General features: G+C 40.5%; 1 protein-coding gene across 7 annotated transcripts in view; it reads left to right on the forward strand.

Annotated features, from left to right (window-relative positions):
- Positions 1–13966, forward strand: part of thrab (thyroid hormone receptor alpha b) — a 240256-nt gene extending 226290 nt beyond the window's left edge. For all 7 annotated transcript variants that reach the window (XM_085169644.1, XM_085169641.1, XM_085169643.1 and 4 more), the window contains one exon: positions 1–13966. This exon is cut by the window's left edge and continues 1757 nt beyond it. The gene's annotated coding sequence lies outside the window, so the exon portion shown is untranslated.
- Positions 13967–14735: the final 769 nt, after the last annotated feature.

The following is a 14735-nucleotide window of genomic DNA, read 5'->3' on the forward strand; positions in this document are numbered from 1 at the left end:
TTTTTATTTTTTTATTTTACCATGGGCGTCACTGAGAGCAGGCAAATGCCAAGAAGGCTACCATTTACCTCAAAGTGGACACACCCCTAGGCTGGGGCAGCATTACTGCCCCTGTGGTGTCAGGCACTACCTCACCTCTGTGGACACAGGGCAGCTGCCCACAGCCTACACACAGACATACACCATTCGAGTTGGAGTATGTGTAGAATGATACACAGATGTGCATAGGTGCACACTCGTAGTCATGGAAAGACAAAAACACTCGCAGAATACACACATACACACAGCGCTGTCACTTGGTTCAAATGAAATGCCACTGAAGACAGGAGGGCCAACCATCCCCCTGGAAGGTTTTACCCCCTTCCAGGGAGTGGTACCCATAACATTCGGGTTATCTCTTCTTCTTTCTTTTTTTTCTTTTTTTTTTTTTTATCAAGCGGGACCAAGTGTCATCTTTTCAAATTGGGATTTACCAGTTTCTCTAAAGACAGAAACCGGCTCGCAGAAGCAACGAAGGACAGCGTGGGATGTGCAGCCCATTAAAGCAAAAAGCAGCAAGAGGAACGATTACACGGAGTTACCGAAAAGTCGAGGTGGCCACGCCCGTCAAATCAGCACGTGGTGACGACGTACCACTCTACACTTATGATAGCTGCCACTGGAGCTTGGTAAATGTTTTCATGGAAAATTTCAGCTTTCCGTCATGCATGGGCAGTGTGTTTGACATAAAAAATGATGGAGTGAGGCCTCCTCGCAGGCAACTCAATCGCACTTCTAGCTCCCCAACGCTCGCTACTATAGCAGTAATATCTCAGCTCAAACATCCATGGCAGATATGATAAGTTTACCCTCCAAATGACCATACGAGAGTGTTTGATTTGATTTCAAAAGCTCACTCTGTTCAATCCAATTCTGGGGCCAAGCCAAATCTCACTGGGTTGAAAGAAATCTAGTCTATTTTCTATCCAATACCAAGCAGTAGTTTATACTGGGCACATGCACAGGATGGGTTATCCACACCTCCTCAGAGCTTGAGTGCAGTTGGGAGGGGAGAGGAACTGGAACGCCATCTTTGGGCACAGCGGTGGAGTCTGGTTTGACTCTTCCTAAAGTGCATCACCACCTCTGGAGATCCATTCTAGAGGATTCTAACCTCCTCTTGTCCAGTCCGTGACACTGCCCTTTCTGGAGCCTAGCTCAAGTCTAACCCCCCCCTCCCGCCATCAATATGATAACAGACCCCACTCAGCCAGGCTGGTGGGAGTTTTTGCACTAATGCAACACCCCACTCTCTTTTTTGGGTTAGTTTCCCCAATTAAAATTGATCACAAATGGGTATCCTGAGCTGCTCTGTTTAACGGGGCCTTTGCACTTTGCAGTGGGCTCAGCCCTAAACCTGTCCTGTTGTCAGCATTACACCAGTAGAGCCAAAACAGCCCAAAAGCAGTGGGCAGAGACCCCTCCCTAGGAGGGCTTTCTCTTTATCCGTGTAGTGCTCACTGTCCCATACTAGAAAGTTCACTTTAAGCCCTCTTCTGAACACTGAGAATCCTCTCCTTTACCCAAAGCATCCTAGCTGTCACCACTGAGCAGTTCATACCCAGTTTTGTCCAGATTCATTCACACCAAACAGGATCCAGGCCTTGTGAAACAAGGCTGGCCATAACTGCCCTTTTAGAGTGGCGCCACCAATTGAATGTGACCGACAAAGCAGCAGGGACGAGAGACTGGAGTGTGAGAATGTGTGGATGCAAGAGAAGAAGAAAGGACAGGAAACAAAGAAACAAACAAATAAAAAAAGCCGAGGGCCTCAACCCTCACTGCCATCATTGACATGGGCGAGAGGGGGTGATGTGGCTGGTTGCAGAGACAATGTCGTCAAACACAGGGAGGAAGGGCAGATGTCCCCTTCGGCTCCCATGCAGCTCCGCGCAAACCCCCGCTCCCGTGCCAGCTGACGACCCCAAATGTCCTCCCTCAGCTCCCACTGTAAGGATTACCTCCAACGTTCAGATTGTGAGGATCAGGAAGACAGATCCGGCATTCCTGAGATGCAGGTTTGGGATTCCAACACATCTTTGTAAAAGAACCGAAACAGAAATCGACGGCCTTTGTTGTTGTGAGCTGACTGGGTATGTGCGTGTGACAGTCGGGGTTATAATGCTGCTTTTTACCTTCTGAGTCTGATGTAGATTAAGAAAACAAAAGATATATGAAAAGGATTTTACATCCGTCAAACAATATGAAAAAAAAAGATGACTTTAAAAAAAAAAAAAGACTCCTGAACAAAATTATTGGAGATTTTATTTTTCATTTTATCATTGTTTTCTTATATTTCTGTTTGTTTGGTTTTTTTTGACCCTTCAACTGCTCTGTGTAAAAGAAAAACAAAACAGCTGTTGTCACTTTTTGACCATGTGTGCAGTGTAACATATTTCACTTCTTTTTCACGTCTATAGTTTGTGTTTGTAAGCCAACTGATCTGTTTGTCCGTGTGTCTGTCCAGTTGTCCGTCCCCTTTTATCAGGAGGAAATTTACAACCAACAAAAAAAAAAACCCCAGGAATTTTCTTTTTTTATATATATTTTGTTCCTTTTTTTTAATGAAATACATCTTTGGAGGAAAGAAAAAAACAAATAGAAAAAAAAAATAATGCAACAAAAACTGAAAATACAAAAAAAAAAAAAAAAAAAAAAACTGAAACACAATCTTGTCATACCTCACACAACACAAGACTCAAAGGAACTTGGGAGGAGTCATATTTTGCAGGCACATGTGAAAGTTCAGAGATGCATATATAGATTTAAAAAAAAAAGTGTACATGTCGAGATAATATGTGCTTGCGTACGCATCGGTGTAAGTTACAAAAGGACTCTTCCCTCAAGCTTTGGTGCCCTCTACCTTATTGATTTGGTTCTCAAATGACAGGAGGTGCAACTTAAACTCAAGAAAATGTCGAGACGTCAGCTCTGAGCTCTGCCAACGTGAGCACTTCTTCACCTTAAAGGCACAGTCTTTAGACGGTAAACCTAAAATGTGAATGGCCCAGAGACTGAGGGATTTTGACTTCTGTAATAGCTGAGTGTTTTATGGAATTGAATGTAGCTGACAGGAAGGGGCTGGACCTGAGCCCGGCACCCACAACCTAACTTCCACACACCAGCAGAGAGGATAGTGGTGTCACATAGATGTTACAAAACAACCAACAAAACTGAGAATATATATATTGCCCATCTGCAAGGTGCAATACTATGTCATGTATTTTTCTATGTTTTGTGTTTTGTTTTGTTTTGTTTTTTCATTTACAGCTTATTTTGGCCATAACCAAGGATGTAAATACGAAAACATACAACACTCGAAGATTCATTGTAAAAAGTCAATTTAACCGCTCCATCCCATTGTCATGCAAGTGGATAAAAGTAAAAAGAAAAAAAAGAGCAAAGTAATGTGTAATGCTTGTTACATTTATTTTTTTTATGTGTGCACCCTCTCACATGTGCATGCAGATCCATATTCAGAAGTGCCCTGTGACATTAATCGTAAGCCCTGTGCCTCGTGTTGTTTGCAAAGAGATGGATGCATACCCCTCGTGTTCTCACGCCTCACATGAATGACTATAGTTTTGTGTGCGAGTGTGCGTTTACCTATGGGATCAGATTCCGTTTTTCCAAACTATTGATGTGAGTGTTGCCAGCAGCTGCGGCAGATAAAGGTCAGGAGTGCAGTGGGGGATGTTTTATTAAAGAGACGCTTCACCCCAAAGTCAAATCTACATGGCCCATAGTAGAGCCGGGGTTCTCAAAGTGCGCTCCAGTGGCTCTCAGTGGCATTTTTGAGGCCCAAGTAAGAATCCACTACTATTTTAATTTTATATATTTGCATATATTTTATTCATCCACAGTTCTATCAGGACCGAGAAGCCAAAAGTAAGACATGACAGGAAAACAAGGACTTTATTAAAGTGTCAAAGAGCAGTGGATAAAGAGGCAGGTCGATCTAGCAATAGGGAACCCAACAGAAAAATAGGGAAAAAGGAAAACAACAGAAAAGACTGGCCAAAGCCCCAGAAAAATGGGGCTTGGCCAAGACGGATAGGTAAGGGTGATAAGCAACAGGTGAATTCAATCAACAGAACATGTTAAAAGAAAAGAAAATTCAATAATCAACTAGTTTTCTGAAGATACACACACTTAAAAAGCCTTTGATTAAATGTGCGTTTTTCTTGTGCTCCCTAAATCTGCAATTGGTCATCAAAACACCGAGAACCCCTGACCGAGATTATGTTGGTGTGAGTTGCCTTTTTCTTTTCCAGAGATATGAGCTGCACAAACGTCAGCCTTCTCTTCAGGAACAATAATTCTAACTGGCCCATTTGCTTTGTGCTACTTAAAAACTCCCCTGTTCAACTGAGGTTTCAGTCACCAAGTCGCTGCACTGAAGGGAAGCATGCATCTACCATGTGACAAGAAGCTCATGCCTATGACAGAATGTGAACATGACCGGCATTCATTTCAGCTGAGCGTTAATGCTTTTCATTTGCAATCGGCAGGCTTAGTTTAGTGCAAAGAAAACAGTCTGTACCTGAAACTGGTCATGTCGCAACAAGGTTTCTGACTTTTCTGTAAGTAACTTCACATTACTTCTGAGTTTTATAGATTTTGGAGCACTTACTTATGTTATAATTAAAGAGAAAACAGGCATATCTACCAATTATATATCCAAAACTCTGCAACTCACACCAAATACTCCAGGTAGATAAACGTGTATATTTGATTTTGGGTGACTTACAAAGGAAAGTGGGAAGTGGGATAGGGAGCAGGGTATTATTGGGCATGAATGCCAGTTGAAACAGCTGTTTAACACCCACATCGTAGTTGTCAAAGTCTAAAATGGATTTGTCCACCAATGCCCCAAAAAGCCAGCCTAAATACACTGAATCCGAACTTTCTGTGAGGATCAATTTAACTAAAACCTGAAGTAGTTTGCAACAAGTACGTGAGGCCTCATTAACACAAGTCATTTCAGATGCCATTGGGGCCTTCTTCCACGGGTCATTTGCTGATGTGGTTGCACTTGTGAGGCATAAAGAATACTTGTGCATCTCGGAGAGACAAATGTGTATGTATAGCATTTCAGTAACTAGCTAAAACGAGTCTGGAATCACCTCTCGAATTAGTTTCAGTAATCAGATCTCAGTAGGTTTTAAATTGCTTTTCTGGATCCATTTCCTTTTTTCTGCTTCTATGAGATTGAATAGCTAAGCAACCTTCCCACAATGCATAAATCAAAGTACAAATGATGCAAGTTTGAACCAAGCGTCATATTTTCAGCTCCAACTGTTTAAAGCTGAAAGTAATTTTGGTTTCTAACAATTGGTGACACCCCGAGCTCAAACAAATCATGCTGCTCCTCACCACAACAAGCAGACTGATGTTTTTGAGGCTGGCTTTGTGGAGCTTCTCAGCCCTTCCCCTCCATGGATCCTGGTTTATTCTCACATGTTGACATGTTGGACAAGGGTGGAGATTGTCTGTAATGTCTTTTGGTTTTATGGTTGTTTTTGGTTTCCCTCGCCCCTCCCCCATGCCAAATGTAGAGTTTGTTAAGACATGCAAGTAGCAAGATGTCTATGCAATTTCCCTCCAAAAGACATGCTCACTGTAACAACTGTGAGCCGGTCTTGCTTATGAAATCAGATTTGGCCCTTGCTTGAATTCCAGAGGTTCTTTGCATGACCCAGAGACCCTTGCTACTTTGTGTGGGTGCGGGCCAGGACTGTTGGGGTTAGCTGGCCTTTAGCCCAGCCTGCTGGCTGGTCCTTTAGGCTCAGTAAATCTTCAGTCGTCTGGGACCCAGAGAAGTAGGAGGGGCTCCGGGGATGTTGTGGAGAACAAGGATTCTACGAGACGTGCTGTTTTTTTTGTGAACTGCTCAGAAAGTGGTGTGTGTATGTATATGTGTGTTGTTTGGAACTTTGCTTGTGTGCGTCGAATGCGATGCTCTCATTGTTTGGTGCGTCTCAGAGCCTCAAATTATAAAATTAAAACCAGGCCCTAAATTCAGTCTTGCTTGAAAATGTAGCTTTAATCTTTGCATATCGCGACCAAGTTGCTGAAATTTATGTATTCAAAGTAGTTGATGTTCATATGTGGATTTTATGTAGCACAAGTAAGGTTAGTTAACCATGTGCTTACCTCTGCTTTTGAAATGTGAGGCAAGTGTTTGATAGCAAAAATCCATTTTCCTTTAGCACTTACTTAGAAGCACTTTGAATTGACCAAACCAACAGTAGGTAGATTATTCAGAGGTAATACTATAATCATGAATATATATATGTATATTTAAATTGCACCCAAGCCAAATGACTTTTGCACCATTAAATTTCTGTTCAATCTGAAAGTAAAAACGGCAGAGGCCTTTGGGCAAAGCCATGCAATGAAATGATCAATTATAGCGTTTACAGTTATTTTGAATGAAGTGCAATAAGTGGCTGAGTAAACATTGTGAGTTTTATTAGATTTTTTTTTGTCTAATCAGATCTCTTTCTTACATTTGTGTGAAAATAATGCACTGTCCCATGAGAGCATCGGCAAGACCCAGTACACACACAGACACACACACACACGTGCACGCACACACGCAAACACAGACCACTTTTTGTGAATGGGGAAAGGAAGCTATTGAAGGATTCTCTCAGGTAAAAGAACATTTTCTAATAAATGATGATGAACCTTGGATGAAAAAACCATTGTTAGCTCCTCTTTTTTTGTCTCAATTTGCAATCACCAGTGTTCACTTTACACTTGTTCTGTCATCCTTTCCTGGATGGAAAGGAGTAGACATCCAGGTTCCCAGAAATCGGACCCCAAGTCCAACCTCGGGCAGACATAACCAGGCCCTCACTGCTTTCTTAACCCTTAATCGAAATCGATTTCTTCACGTGTGGGGAGTGTTTTGTCTGTTGGTTTTTGTTTGTTTGGGTTTGGGTGCTGTTGTGTATCGCTTGGGTTTTGTGCCGCACTATATGGAAGACCATTCCTGCCAGAAAAAAAGAAAAACATCTGAAATATTAGGACAATTTTTTTAAAGCATCAGATTGATAAGAAAATGCTGAGAGACGAAGTCATCATTTTTACTTAAAGGAGATCGACTCACATGTTCAAGTCGTATATTTCACTTAATTTCACTTAATTTTGACATTTGATTAATTTAAAGTGTTAATTACGGGGTTATAACATCAAAGTGACATGTTTCATGAAACACGTCTTTCATAAAAAAATCAAGATCTGTTGTTTTTGACTCAGTTTGGTCAGTTTTTTCATGGAATAGGTGAGTTACCACAACACAGTAAAGACATACATAATGATTGATTTTGGTTACAATTTTATTTTTGATTATCAATAAATTACATTCGCATAGATATGTGCAAGAAAAACTGTGTGCAAAAATAAATTCATCCTTTCATGTCAGCACTCTAGCGTCTTTGCACTCTTTAGGGTCAAAGTGCCAGCAGCAATATTCAGCTTTTCCTCATCCAGTTGCTTGTGGTGTACATACAGCAGTGCATGGCTCCCATCCAAGCCAGGCACGATTTGCCCTCAGCGGGGCAAATGAACTGGCTGTAGTCCTCCAGCCACAGGCCTCTTTTATTTTCTGTTTAACTCTCAGTTGTATGGCTAAAACCAAGGCTGTGCATGTATATAAGTGTGTGCACGTGGATGTTGCTGTTTCACATGAGAACTGTGCTGTGTGCAAGTGAACGTTGAGCGTAAGTGTGTGAATGCTGAATGTCTGATGGACCTGCTTTGCTTCCCTTTCCAAAAATCCCTAAAGCACCTTTTCAGGCCGCGGTGTGTGACGCAAGTCTGTAAAAACAGATTCCTGTCACATACTCGTGTTATTTCCTTTGAAGAATGTAACCAACACTGTGTTCAGCAGGCTAACAGAGAGGAAGAAGGAGGGGTCACTTGGGAAGCATTTCTACTTGAGTGTGGCGGGACTGCAAGAGATAAAAAAAAACCAAAACAAAACTGTGAATTTCAGGAGTGGGTGACATTTTAAACTAAAAGCTGCATCAATTCTTACAAATGGACTGTTGCTGCAGAAAAGAGCAGCCACAGCTGCGCTTCGAGGCTTTGCAATTTTGGGTTCTCCTTTCCAACGATGGCCTTATCGATTGTTTTTATATCCCTCCTCCTGTGTGGCATTGCTGTACAGCATGTTTCATGGGACTCCAGAGGATTTATTATGAAGGCTTGCACTTAGAAATGCTGTGGAGTTTGTTCTCGGGGCAAAGAATGAATTAATATGCTGCATGGTAGGAACTGAGGACTCCCAAGAGTGACTTTAAGGTTATCACTACATACAATATTAAATGACTACGTCCAAGCTAGTACTCCCTTTGTGGCTGCATTAGTGCAACAAGAAAATCAGAAGAGAAAATTGAAACCCATGAGCTTAACAATGTAATCAAAGCACCAAATGTTATTTATTGGACAAGCTACAAACATTGTTGCAAATTTCTGACAATGTTCAGTAAGCGTGAATTATAATTGACTGTTAGAATATGTTTGGATAGCTATGCATTGATAGCTGAGTAAGATGCATATAAATTAAGCTGTATTGATCAAGAGACTAAAGTCACCCCGTTTATCCAAGGTTACATTAAAGGGGAACAGTTATCCTCATTTCCAGCTAAATATTTTTTATTCTTGGTCTGTATTTGAGTTGCTCTGAATGAGTCACAATTCATTATTATCCTTGTTTACCTCATGCTCCAGTCACACTACAGAAAACAGAGGCTGGAGACAAAAATTATTGCAACAGCGTGCAATGAACTTGCAATCTTGTTACTTTTGAAATGGTTGCTTTAGAGACGGGCGAGCACCCGTCAGTTGCTGCCATCAAGACAATGATAAAACATAAGATGAAGTCAGTCTTCTTTCAGTTTCTGACTCCAATTACATGCAATCTCTTTTTAATAACATGGCAATTTAATATAATAAAGTCACGTAAATCTCTCGCAAATACCACGTTAGGCTGTCCACATACGCTGAAATTGCTATTATGTATCTACAATAACTCCAGCCAGAACCTCATTGATTAAATCATCATAGATGATATGTAACTGCAGAATGACACAGGCGCTCAGCAACTAAGAAAGCATACAGCTAGTTGGCAGACGGTTGAGGTAATTCCCCTGCTGCAAAGACGTGTCAGAAGAGTTTTGCAGATTGGCGCAGACTATTGCTGATTGCATTGTGTTGGCAGTTTATAGATCAGACTGCAATTATTTGCAAACCTGTTCCAGTTTGTTTGAGAGTGATTGCACGCAGCCCGAGTCAGATCACGTTTGTTTGGAGACCAGTCGCCTCCCAACTGGCAATCTGTGCAATCGCCTTGTGATCAAAAGTGGTCACTGAGAAGTTGAGGGTGTAGCACGCTCAACCGCTGCAACAATCAATGCCATCACTGGGCAACCGCCCTTTTTTCTTTGTCGCACGGAGGCTGCCTTTTTTTTACTCTCGTGTGACTGAGCCATCATACTCTGCCACTATTATACTTTACGATTTTACCCTTTAAGCCAACTTTCTTCTGATTGGCTGCCCCTCATAAACAAAACAAAAAAGGAAACTTCTGTGCTGGCAGCCTGAGCTGTGTGCCTGAAATGACCATATTAGGGGATATCTGTTCTCAGCGACATCACACCAAGTGAAGAGCACACTTATTTAGAAAAGATGAACTTTGCCACCGTGGTACCCAATTATTAGGGAAGTCCCATTTTGCCATTCACAGGAATTACCCCTTTGTGGCCATTAGAAAGAATGCTGGTTTAAGGCACTTCCACAGTGCCTTTAATAGTCACACCTATGTTTTATATACAGTTTATAGCCAAGAGTAGAGAAAACTATCTGGAATTTGAGCTTATGGCTCACAGGAACTACTTGAACTTATCTCAACCTCATTATTTGAAACGCTGATCATATTTAATATGAGTATCCAGAGAATATATGTGACAGAAAATATGTAAAAGTATAGTTCAGTTCAGTGCTGTATGATTTGGCCACTATGAATAACTTTATGTGGACACTGTTTTCCTTTTTACACCAAATACCAAGTAAGACCTGAAGATACTTACAGGTGGTACAGTGGTGTGGTCTTGGAATAAGTTTTATGCTGCTCTGACTGTCTGCATGGAGATTTATAGCAATGTTTTTTGTAAACGGGTGTAAAATGCATGCCTAGACAGATAAGAATGTACACGGATTAGCTCATTTATTAACAGTCTATCAATCAGAGATACAGATCAGAGAATATATGAATATATAAACTGTATAGTAGTTGTACGGAGGTGGGGGCTGCTTATAAGAAAATTATGCAATGCTTGTCAGGTTGAAAAACTGGTTTAAAACTGCTCAGGTTTGATAAAAAGGCCTCAAAGGGTGCTTTCATCCATCCTCTCTCTTTCCCACTCTATTGGTCCAAGATGTCTCACTTGTCCTGTTTTGTCAAACGCTCTCAGAGCATGTGCACCATCAGCCCTCATGGCCCACGAGCCCATTCTTGTACGCAAAATCCGAAGAAAACTCTCTCTGGTCAGCGAACCTTAAGGAAAGAAATCCATTTATTTCACTATGTAGCAGGTCCAAGTCACTTTATACAGCACCAGCAAATTACCAAAAACCACCACGGCTTCAAGGCGCCATGCCCACTGCTTACATCGTCTTTACTGCACACCTTTTTGCCCACAATGTTTGTAACAGATAGGTCTCAGTGTTGCATGTACAGAAAGCTTAGCATGCTTATAGTATGTTCTGTGAAACTCGCAAAAACTGTGTTTCAAGGAAGGTTTCGTTTTACCAGGAAGCAGACGGTTCTACATCCAGTATGCAGCAGCTGGTGTTCGTGCTAGATGTTTTTATGTCAGACTATTTCTAGATGGGGTTGTCATGTACAAATGTCTATGAGCTATTTGTGTCTGTATTCACTATTTTACTATTGACTGTCCTTTTTAAAAGAGACACTTTGTGCAACACGGGTGTGTGAGGCCATATGATAAATCAAGAACAAGTAAAGTCTTTACAGCTGCAATTAATAGACTGAACGACTTAGTAGGGTGTATTTTTTTCTTGATTTAACATGAAAACATCAGTTTCAAGGTCTGTATTGAGCATTAACCTCAACACTTTTTACAAACCTCATGTGGTAAATATTACAGAAAAATCAGCCAATAGAAGCAAAGTAACCTCACAGTCGGAGATGAAGAGCTCTTTCGCTCTCTCCCTCTTTTTTTTCTCTCTCTTGCTCTCTGGGTTAAGTTTTAATTTGATGTTTCTTTGGGAATTTTCTTTCTCCTCTGATCTTCTCAAGGACAGTCTTTCAGCCTGCATATTTGTGTCGGTGGAAAAACACACTACAATACATTTAACAAAATCACAAAAAAGGAACCACTGTTCTTTGCTTGATACCACTCTTTCAAATGTTCCTTGTTTCACTGTGACTGCAGAAGCTGCTGGGAAAAAAGATGTGTTCTGCAGACACTCAGGGGTTGACCTGACCAGTCAGGGATAATTGGAAGGTGCCAAAGACAGGATGCTAGGTGTTTTTGTTAGTTATTTTTGAAACTTTTCAACCAGGTTATTATCTTTGGAGCAACCACAAACAATTGTTACTTACCCCAATCCAGGATAATGTGTAGGATTTCATCAAGTCAGTGGCTCATGAAGTTCCTTTAGTTCATTTTAATTTAAACAAAACCTCACGTAATGAAGTGATTATTAGTTGTAACATTAGAAAAAGATTTGCATAGCTACTGTTACATGGTCATACTGTTACACGGTTCCGTTTTGATGCACAAAATTAATGTTCAAAATAGATTACTTTATTAAATATGACTTAAAGCGACTGAATGACCCCAGAAACTCATCAGGACAGTGCTAACAGAAGTCAAGACAGAAAGCTGTTTTCCCCGTACAGTTCTATAGAACTCGAAATCTTTTTGCGACCACAACTATCGCCATCTGGTGGCTTCTAAATAGAATGCAGGTTTAAGACACTTCCGCATAGGCTTTATTTTTTCCACTCGGAAGCTATGTCCATATTTTATATTGTCTGTTAGTTATATTGCCAATTTTGAAGAAAAAATTAGCCTAGAATCTGATTAACAATCACCAGTAACTGGGGAAAAATAATATTGCCAAAGAGGTTGCTTGCTTTGTTAGGTGAAACTGGTTGCAAAAAGGTATATACTGCTGCACTGGCAACCTCCTTGCGATTGCTTTGTTGCTATCAGATTGATTGACGCATTGAATAAAACACACCAACTTGTCTGCAAATAGTCACCAACTACTCTCTGAGCTGTAGTAAAACAGAGGCACTCCACTTTCAAAGTAAATCAATCAATTGTCGAATGACTTCTACCGCTAGCTTGACTTGATATGTGATACTAACTTATGTATTATGTCAAACATTGTTGATTTTAGCTAATTAAATCACGTTGTGCAAATATACTAAGAGAGCGACATGGTAGCCTGTGTAGTTCAACACCAATATGTGGGAAAAGTTGCACATTGCTGTGAATTATCACCCTGTTGTATAGGAACATAGTTACTAACATGTAGCTAACTTGGCTAATACTAACTGCTAATCGACAGGTGGTTAATTTGCCGTGTGTTGATTGGTTGGTTGATTGTTGCTATAATGATCCCACCAACAAAGATAAATGGTGTATCTGTCAGCGCGTCATACAGTAAACACAACATACGATAACAGTGTGTCTTAGTACTAGTTTGGAAATAACGCAAACGGAAACAACAAGATTCGGACTTGACTTCACATGGTGAGTGTCATTAATAATAATTTTATGGCTGTTACACGAGAACCTTTAAAGTTGGTGCCAATTTCCAAGAAAGAAAAAAAGTGTTGCTTTATATTGTAAGCCAAAACAATAGAGATCTCCTGTTTAGCAAGAACTTGGCAATTGTGCTGCTTTTAGGCCACTGTGCAAACATAAAAGAAGGAAATCCAGAAGCTGGTAGATATTTCTTTTTTATGGGCTCAAGAGAACAGCGTCATCTTGGAATTCGGTTATTAAAACACATTCATGGTTATTTTTCACTTGTCGATCACTGATATCCCTCATCTTAGAAGTTACTACGAAGACTGCCTAAAACTGGAAGAGTTTTTCTTTTTATTATTCTTGAGCTGAATATTATGAGTCACTGAAGGATTGATGTCGAGGTCCTGGAACAGTACTAGACAAGGGGAGAGAATACAACTCCAAAGGAAATAAACACTGAGATGGAAAGCTTCAATAGAAAGCCATTGAGACTGCAGGTACAGCCTTTGCTAGACTTTGCTGCATTATAGGAAACAGTGCACAGAAAATAAAGGCCATTAACTGTATGAGTACAGATCTCTCATTCAATCTTGATCGCGAGGTGCCAGACCGTCATGTATTATCAGGGTAATAAAAGGGTTACAGAAGGTCTTTAAAAGTTTACTCTTATGTTACTGACATATGGGAGACTATGTAAATTTCCTTGGTACGACAAACCCCACCTTCTGGATATCTGGTGCCAGTTCAACCACACAAGAATAACATTATACCAACAAATATTAAGAAACCCAGATTTTGTTCTTTTTGTCTCCTTTTCCTCTCTTTATTTACCTCTCAGTTGACGCCACTGTCACTGGCATGCAAAGCAAAGGAACAATGTTCAGGATTCATTCCCATGATGCACGGGGGTAAACAAACATGCAAAGACATACAATGAAGCTTAAGGCAATGCTCTGGGCTAAATAAATCCACACTGACAGCACTTATTGCAGATAAACGCATATACACGCAGGAAACATCCGAATATCTACTGTGATCTCCTCTCACACCACCCACAACTTCATCACACCAAACCCTTCCTCACCTGGACCTCTTACCCACCTCTCCATTTTACACCCCTCCCCCCCCAACATGAGTCCAGTGGGTGGTGTGCTGTCAGGTTTATATGGTGGGCTGCTTACGACAGGTCCAGACAATCAGCGTGTTTGTAAATGTCAGTGTGTGATTTTTCAAATCTTTGTTTATGGTCAGGGTTTTAAAGGAAGATATTTTTTATGGTAATTGTTGCTGGTCTATTTTACTATATATTTATGTAATAAATATGTGAGTACATTTACATCTCATTGGCTCTTTGGTCTGTTATTAGCCCTCGGTTTTCCAGCTGAACCATGTGCTGGAAGGTTTTCATTAATGGACTAATAAATGGAATTCACAAAAACCTTTTTCTCATTGTCTCTTTGTGTTTTTACAGCTGTGTAAGCGTGGGATTTGTTCTTAGATTTACAATCAGATCCATATGTGCAATGACATTTTTTTTTGTAGTTTCGCCTTTGCACACTGCCAAGTATCCACCAGATAATCAAGATGTGATTGAATTGTAGAGTTTTAGATTTGATTCAAGGGGTTTGGCAAAAGTGTTCCATTAACAGTTTGTAATTTTTAAACAGTGTCCCGATCAATTGGATTATTTGCCAGTAAACACTTGGCTGGTTGTTATTTCATCGCAAATTAGGCAGATAAGACATCTGGAGTTGATTCTTATTGTTATAAATGCATTTTGTAGCCGTTCGCTGGAACTTTCCATGTTAGGAAGGTCCAAAGAAATTACAGTGCAAGTGAAGGACACCATCACTAGGCTGAAAAACAAAATAAACATGTCAGAGGACATTTTTCCAA

The sequence above is a fragment of the Neolamprologus multifasciatus genome, chromosome 8, assembly GCF_963576455.1.
Source record: "Neolamprologus multifasciatus chromosome 8, fNeoMul1.2, whole genome shotgun sequence".
Taxonomy (NCBI): domain Eukaryota; kingdom Metazoa; phylum Chordata; class Actinopteri; order Cichliformes; family Cichlidae; genus Neolamprologus; species Neolamprologus multifasciatus.